Genomic DNA, 8162 nt, shown 5'->3' with positions numbered 1-8162 from the left:
CGTGATGTGCTTAGTTACGATGATGAAACTCAAGACTTTTTGCCTAAGTCTAGTTTCAACAACAAATCCACACCCAATTAAAAGCTGCCTTGGTTCTCGGTAGCAGTGGCCGTATCGCAGTGTTTTATTTGTGCGTTAGCCCGGTCAATCCGATAGCTTTTCTTGGATAGTGGTTATATCTGCCCTGCAGCAGTTTATTGTTTCCACTAACTGTTGCACTTGCACGTCGTCTATTAAGGGTACTTACTTTCCACGTACAGATGCCAGGTTTTGTTGTTCTTATTTCGTTTGCTTCGTTTGTCATCAGTAAATCCATCCAGGCTTGTTAGTGCTTTGCTACTAGGATATTTTTACGTGGTCGGATGAATTTACAATTAAATGATGAAGCCTTATAAGTTGTTTTAAACTGAACTGTAGACACCAACGTTGGTGCTATCTCAATAATTCCTTCGCTACCGTTTGAATAAGCAGAAGTGCCTTAGTGGAAACTCCTATCCCCCTTCTCGTTTTCTACCCCCAACATCTTTCCACTGTGGTTAAGACCCAATATCCAGGAGGCACGCAAGTGGAGGTTTTACGAAAAACCTATACGTTTACGTTCAAGTCGATTTATATGCAAAGGTTAATTAAAAAACCAACAATTACAGTTAAAACAATTGCAAATATAATTACCATTTTACCAATACAAGACACAAAAGACCAAAGTGCCCATCGTGACTCCGTATTAAGTGTTTTTGGTATCAAAAACACAAAAGAAAGTAAAGACACTCAATATCAAGACCGCAATTCTATCCGCCATTCTGGTTCAGCCTTAAAACTAAAATGTCTGTAATATTAATTTTGAATGTGTTCAAAAAGTATGAAAATGAGAACAACGAATTTTAAAGTGCTTATCTGCCTTAAATTGAAAAGTCATGTGCAACAATAAGTTTATAGGGACAATGATTCTGATTCTGATTTCTAGACTTCCGATCTTAATCAAAGATTTTTAGAGAGATTTATATGCAACAAATAATAACTTTTTGAACGCCATGTACAATTTTCACAAAAAATATAATCAACTGGCGTTTTTCTCTTTTAGTTCAGAGCTGAGCACTGAGCACAGTCTGAGCGAACAAAATAGAGTAGAGTAGAGTTATGAGCAGAGTATCTTCAGAGCTGTCTGATTTAATTATGAAACAGCGTGAGCACTAAACTGTCACGATTTTAAATGCCAAATATCAGACTGTCAAAGTGTCAAACGTAAATATTCAAAATTAATTAAAAAAAACAGTCTTATCGTTGGTCCAATTCACGCCAGAAATAAATTTGATTCATAAAAATCTTCAGCACTAGAGCGACCAGCCTCTTCCACCATTTTTATTTTTTTGACGATGATTTTTCTTAATGTCCATGCTTTCAAACGTAAAATTGCTTGTGTTCAGCATTTTACTCAGTTTATTCTGTTATTTTATTCTGAGCTCACAGAGCGCGCTCTGGACATATTTAGAACTAAAAAAGAAACACGAATTGAAGCTCTGAACGATCAGAGCCAACAAAGAAACACAATTATTTTTTCGAGAGTCCGAACTCTGCTCTGAACTAAAAAAGAAAACCGCCAAATAGTTTTTTTTGCAAAAGATTAAAACCTTTAAAAAAAGACATGAATAAAAATTGGTAAAAATTGATTTTACGACAAAAATATGTTTTTAAAAATAATTGAATCTTGTTTCAAACAAATTTCTTCTAATTCAAAATTCAGTAAAATTGGCAGCGAATTGGTACGAAAACTTAAAATTAATATGAGAACAAAAAAAAGATATTGACAATTTATGCATCTCACACATGTTATTGTTATTAATATTTTGTCAAAGTTTTAGCCAAATCGAAAGACTGGTACGGATAGGAAATTATCAATGTGGGCGTACCCCAATCTCTTTTTGTAATTTGTATACACTAGATTTATATATTTTAATACAATTTGGTTTGGTAATACTTTTATTAAACTTTCTTTTCTTGTCAAATTGTCAAATCTCAAACGAGTAAATTTAGCTTTTCTCCAATCTAAAATGATAGATATTCATTTAAAACAAAACAACAAAATGCTAGATTTAAAACTTAATTGGAATCTAAAATGTTTATGAACAAAGAAAAATTAAACACTCTTTGATAGCAAGTATCTAAAATTTTTAGCAAAAAGTACTGTTCGTAGTTAAGTCTCAATTATTACCCGTGTTTTTTTGGAATTCTATAAATAGTATAGTAAAAATTCGCAAGGAAACCCATCGGCATTAGCCAAATTTTTGTATTTAAAAATTGGTTCAACTGAAAGAAGATCTGTCAGAATAATAATAAACAAACACACAAAAAGAAAAAAGTTTTGATAAAATCAAAAGTTAAAATTAATTCAGCAAAAAACTAACTAAAACTATTAAAATGGGGAATTTTCAAGAAGAAATGTTAAGAAAACATCTGGAAATCGAGATTCTATAAAAAAAAGTTCATTTAAAAATTGCTTCAAGGAGGGGGTTTGTTCGTAGACTACTACATTAACATGTGGTGTTGCAACGAGCTTAAAGCTTGAATCGAGGTGAAATGAGCTTGATTCGACTCGATTCCGGTCGAGGATCGGATTCCAGTCAAAATTTGTGAAGAAAAACCTGTGGGGAGGAGTCGGTCTTACAGATATTGCATTATGGTCTGTTTATTTGCATGTTTATGTACAAAAAATATAGTATTGTTTTGGTCAAATTAAAAAAAAAGTTGCACATGGAGTAGGTAGCATATTCTTATATAGTGACTATTCAGCTCTTCATTGTTTAACACGAATCAAATTCGAACTTCATAAGAAACATCACAGTTAGGTTAGGATAGGTTAAAGTGGCTGCAGATTCAGAATCCACACACTTAGGCTAAAAGAAATGGCCCATTGTGATACTACATGAATTTGGAGAATTACTTACTAGTCGAACTATTTTGATCTTTGTATAAAGCGAGGAAGATGTTTGATATCCTTTTTAGCTAGTTCACTCGGATTATCAAAAGAAGAGTAGTCTCCCAGATGAAGTTTGCGTCGAAACATCGAAACACCATTTGCATTTAGAAAGTGCTGTCAAACTAATCATTCTTAATACTCCTTGTGCGGTCGAAACACCAAAAAGATTTATGTAATCTAAACTGAGATTTACCTTGGGTTGAAACATAGCAAAACTTAATTATCTTTTCTATTGTTTTCTCTTGCAACATAAGCCATTTTCATTAACAAAACAGTAACAGATTTATTTTTGTCTCCAATGGAAAACACATTATTCCAAATCCATAACTTCTCAACGAATACCGATACAAATGCAATATCATCTTATACCAACATTTGAGAACGAAATCACATAAAATCCATTCAAAAATCCATCCGTTGTAAGATTCTTCTTTAATTTTTATCGGTAGTACATATTCATACTGCGGATATTGTTTTTGTTATTCGTCTAAAATCCTACTATACTATTTGTTTCGAACCAAATTCGTTTTACCTATTTAATATACTTTTTATTTTAAGAATGTTGCAACCTATCAAATCCAAAAAAAAAATGTATAAAGTGTGTCTACACAATAACAATCAAATATTTTAGAACACATCCTTCGTGCATTTAAATTGAATTTTACAATTGAAATCAAATTTTGGTTCTTTCACAGCGCGACATTGTTCCGTTTATGTGTTTGTTTTTCTTTTGAAGAGATTTAGTTTAGATTAAAAAAAGAGTTCTTTGAGTTTTTACAAAGAAAAACGAAGTTCTCTGGTCATGTGAGCAGTACCTACCACAATACGAAGTTTATGAAAGGAATATAAATACTTCGACAGCGCTGCTGACAAGTAGACTAGTATTTTTGCAAGATTAAACATGATCATTTCCTTTTCTATTCGCCATCTCTTTTCTCCAGTTCATTTATATAAACAGTGCGTACGCTTCGTTGGTATTTTTCTCCGCAAAAGAATTTGTTTTAAAATAAATTAAAAATTCTATTATAAACGTGAAATGTGTTTTAAAAATATTAAAAATATTAAAAAGTGAAAAGTGAGCTGAATCATGAACAAAGTGCAAGTGTTTTTTCTTTTATTCAAGGAAAAAAATATAGGTATACAAATTAGTAGGTACAGGCATTGCTTTTGAAATGTACCGTTGGACTTTTGGGAGTGTCGGGAGTGTCGGTAATGTCGGTTTCGGTAGCATTTTGAGAGCGCGTCGGTATTATCGGTTTCGGTCGACGGTAAGTGTAGTGCGAAATAATGAGTTGGCGCGATTATTCAAAAAATAGAAATGAAATATTGAGTTTGAAATGTGCAAGGTAAGGAATTTTCGTGGAATTATTTAAAAAGGAAAAAGAAATGTTTCTTTTATTAAACTTTAAAAAAACATTAAATATTTACGAACATTGTTTTATCTTTTATCTACTTAACTTGAACATTTGTAAAAGGTGTTTTTTTTAGAGGTATACAACTTTGAAATATATAACAGAGACGATTTTTTAAATTGAAATGAAATTTACTTTATTTGAAAGATATTCTTTTTTGATTATTTAAATAAAAATACAAAAATTAAATAAAATATATTTATAAAATATGATTTTTGGCGTATGACTGCCACGGCTATCTCGGAAATAGTATAATCTGGATGCTTAGTTCGTAGGACTTACATGCTAGAGGTCTTGGGTTTGGACATTTTTTTTGTCACGGTACTGCCTCTTGCGACGAATTGACAAATCATCCAAGAGGATTTCTCGTCATAAACAGGGCTTTCTCAAATTTGACTAAAAATGGTACACAGAAATTGTTGAGAGTTGTAAGTCACTAAGGTCTAGTTCTCGAAGCCACCAAATTTATTTAGTATAATATTTTGTTATAGATAGCTTAGTACTTTTTTAAAATTATTTTAGGAAAAAACATTTTTATTGCATTTTTAAAATTACTAATAAATGTAATGTACTCATAAATAAATTGGAATTAAAACTTTTAATAATAGTCTACATATTATTTTTTAAATGTAATCTATTTAAGTAAAATCGAATGCCGTGGATTCGGAGAGCTTTACGTTTCTTAAAGTACAGACGATTATTTCACCATACACTTTTCACTTTAAAACTATGCAAACAAAATGTAGGTATAACAAAATTTGCAAAGAGAAAACACTTTTACTTTTCAATTTTTCTGACTTTATTTGAAGATTGAAGAGTAAAAGTGTTTCACCAGTTTAAAATAGAACTTTGTAATTAATTCACACTTTGAAAAGTTGTAAAATAAATCTTAGATTGTGTTTTTTAATATCAAATATGCATTGCATGTAAAGGGTGTTTTTTTAGCTATTATCTTTTTGGCAACACTGGTTTACACAGCTGACGAACGTTTCGTTTTTTTTTTTTCACTGTCAAACATTTTTAGTTTGGTCTATAATTAACCATGAATCGTCTTACATACGAACAATGCTTGCAAATTTTAGAATTTTACTATCAAAATGCGTGCTCTGTTAGGAAATTTAATCGTGCCCTTCTTTCGTAAAATTGTTTTCAGCGACGAAGCTGATTTCATCATTGACCCGTACTTCTTCAATGATGATACTAATCGTAACGTAAGTGTGAATGGTGAGCGCTACCGTTAGATGCTATCCACATTTTTTTTGCCCAAATCTAGAGCTTGACGGTGCCACATGAAACACAGCACGCGCAACAATGGATTTATTGAGAGGTGGACATTTTATTTCATGTCAAGGCCAGTCAATTGAACGCTTCGATCGTGCGATTTAATGCCTTTAGACAAATTTTTGTGAGGCTATGTTAAAGCACTCTCAATTGACCCATTAGAAAACAACAATAAAGCATTTATACGTGAGATGCCGGCCGAAATGTTTTAAAGGGTATGCCAATATTGGACTTAGCGGATGGACTATTTGAGGCGCAGTCAAAGTCAATATATGCATGAAATAATATTCAAACATTGTAGTACCCGTAGCGTGATGGTTAGTGCGTTCGACTGTCGAAGACAATTCTGTTCCGGACTTCGTTGGCTAGGGCCACGAGGGATACGTGCAGGAATTGGCGCAAGATGGTCATCGTTGATCTTCAAGGGAATCCATTAGCAAGCAAAAGTGTAGTGAAGTACCTCGGTATCTGGTAAGATCAGTATTTATATTTCGACAGACATATAAATGCTGCTCTGACCAGGGCCAGAGGAGCCTTCGCTCTGACGAAACGACTGTTTTACAGAAGTCAGCTTGACCCTAGAGTGAAAGTAATTTGCTACATGGCCCTCATAGGCCGATGATCGTTTATGGTTGTCCTGTGTGGTTCAAGGTTGCCCCTTCCCAGATGGAGAAGCTTCGGGTGTTCGAGCGGCAGTGTTTACGACGCTGTACCGGCTTATATCGAACAGCCGAGTCTTCTTATGTACATTACTATTCCAACGAGGTCCTATGCAACAGGGCTGGAATCAACAGAATTGACAATTTCGTGATAAAACTCGTTCGAGGTCACATTGCAAGAGCTATGTCTTCGTCCAACAATTTAATTTTCGGGGTGTTCTGTCCGAATGACGAGTATTTTGAAAGTGCACGCTTGAGCGGCTTCATTCCCCCAGAGGCATTCCTCTTTTTAGATAGATGCGGTCTGATACAGGATAGATTGGCAGTTCCGTTAATCTACCACGTCAGACGACAAACCGTGGATAGGCGACTGCTGTACAATCGGGACGTCATGGCACAAGGCGGAGCAGAGCTCCTTCGGTTCAGTAGGGGTGTGTCCGAAAGGGACCGAACTGATAAGGTGAAGCAAGAGAACAAGTTTTGGTGGCTTCAATCGGCACTTGATAGTGGGTAGTTAGGATGGGGTTTTAAGCCTTGGCCGGCTTGCATACTTGTTTTTTAGTTTTTGGGTTTAGTTCTAAATAGAATACAAAACAAAAAATACAAAAATTAAAAAAAAAATGGAATAAAAAAAAACAACAAAAAATGTTAGATAGTTAGATTTGCTGCTGTGGTTGTTCTAGTTTTAAGTAGTTTATAGGTAGAATAGATAGTTTAAGTTAGCTTTAAGTTTTATATTTAAGACCTTATTTTAAGTAGTTTTAAGTATAACTAAAAAGGATATTGATATTAGTTTTTTCAAATTTTCTAATAAATACAAAAATAATATTAAGTGTTATTATTTAACTTAAAGTGTCCGTATGGAACCAGTAAGTTAGTTGTAAATTATGGTTAATTAGGCTAGTTTTATGAATTTTTGTCTAGCTTTAAGATAGGTTTAAGATTGAAGTAATAAAAATGAATTTAAAAAAAGATGAGTTGGACAATCCCTGCCTGTGCCACCTTAATCAAAAAAAAGTTTTCTCGGGTACTGCATCTTGCGAGGAATTCACAAATCTTTCGAGAATAATTCTTGTCATGAAAGTGCTTTCTCAAATTAGCCATTTGGATTCGGCATATACATTGTAGGTCCCTTCCATCTCTGACAAAATTACTCGCACACAGGTTGTAACTCACTAGGCCCTGGTTCTTCATGGACTGCTGCGGCAACTAATTTATTTTATTTATTCGATCTTCAAACAATGAATAATATGGCCTGTACTATCGATTCAAAAAAAGATTTCATGAATTTTTCTGAATTGTATGTGTTTTATTTTTTAAACTTTCCTATAGCTTTTAAAAGTTCACCCTTTAAAACCTCTAGGTTACACAAAGCTGCTATTTATAAAGAATTTGGCAGCTCTGTATAATCAAAACTAGGTTTAAAGTATATTCTACTACAACTCTGGTACAATTTTCCTTAAAACTTAATCATAAACTTGGCATTTTATCTTGCGACATGTAGGAACTACGAGTATATGGCAAGTTTTGCATTCGTGAAAAATTTCGAACTCGAGATTTTAATCAAACATGATATAACGATGGTAGAGAAGTCGGAAAAAGTTGGTCCCACGATTCCGTCCGGTCGGATTTGTCTGTCTGTCCACGCTCTTACAGCCTAAAACATAGAGCCGATTGAGGTCAAACTTGGAAGTTTAAGTTTTGATCAGATTTGCGTTAGGTGTTTTTTCCATTTTTTTAAAGATCAAAACTAACAGTCCACATACAATTTTTTTGGTCAAAAAACAAAAATTCGAATTTTCTCAAAAACAAACCGATCGTTTTTTAACTTATGAA

Source organism: Eupeodes corollae, chromosome 1 (assembly GCF_945859685.1).
Source record: "Eupeodes corollae chromosome 1, idEupCoro1.1, whole genome shotgun sequence".
Taxonomy (NCBI): domain Eukaryota; kingdom Metazoa; phylum Arthropoda; class Insecta; order Diptera; family Syrphidae; genus Eupeodes; species Eupeodes corollae.
This window is presented reverse-complemented; position numbering follows the sequence as displayed.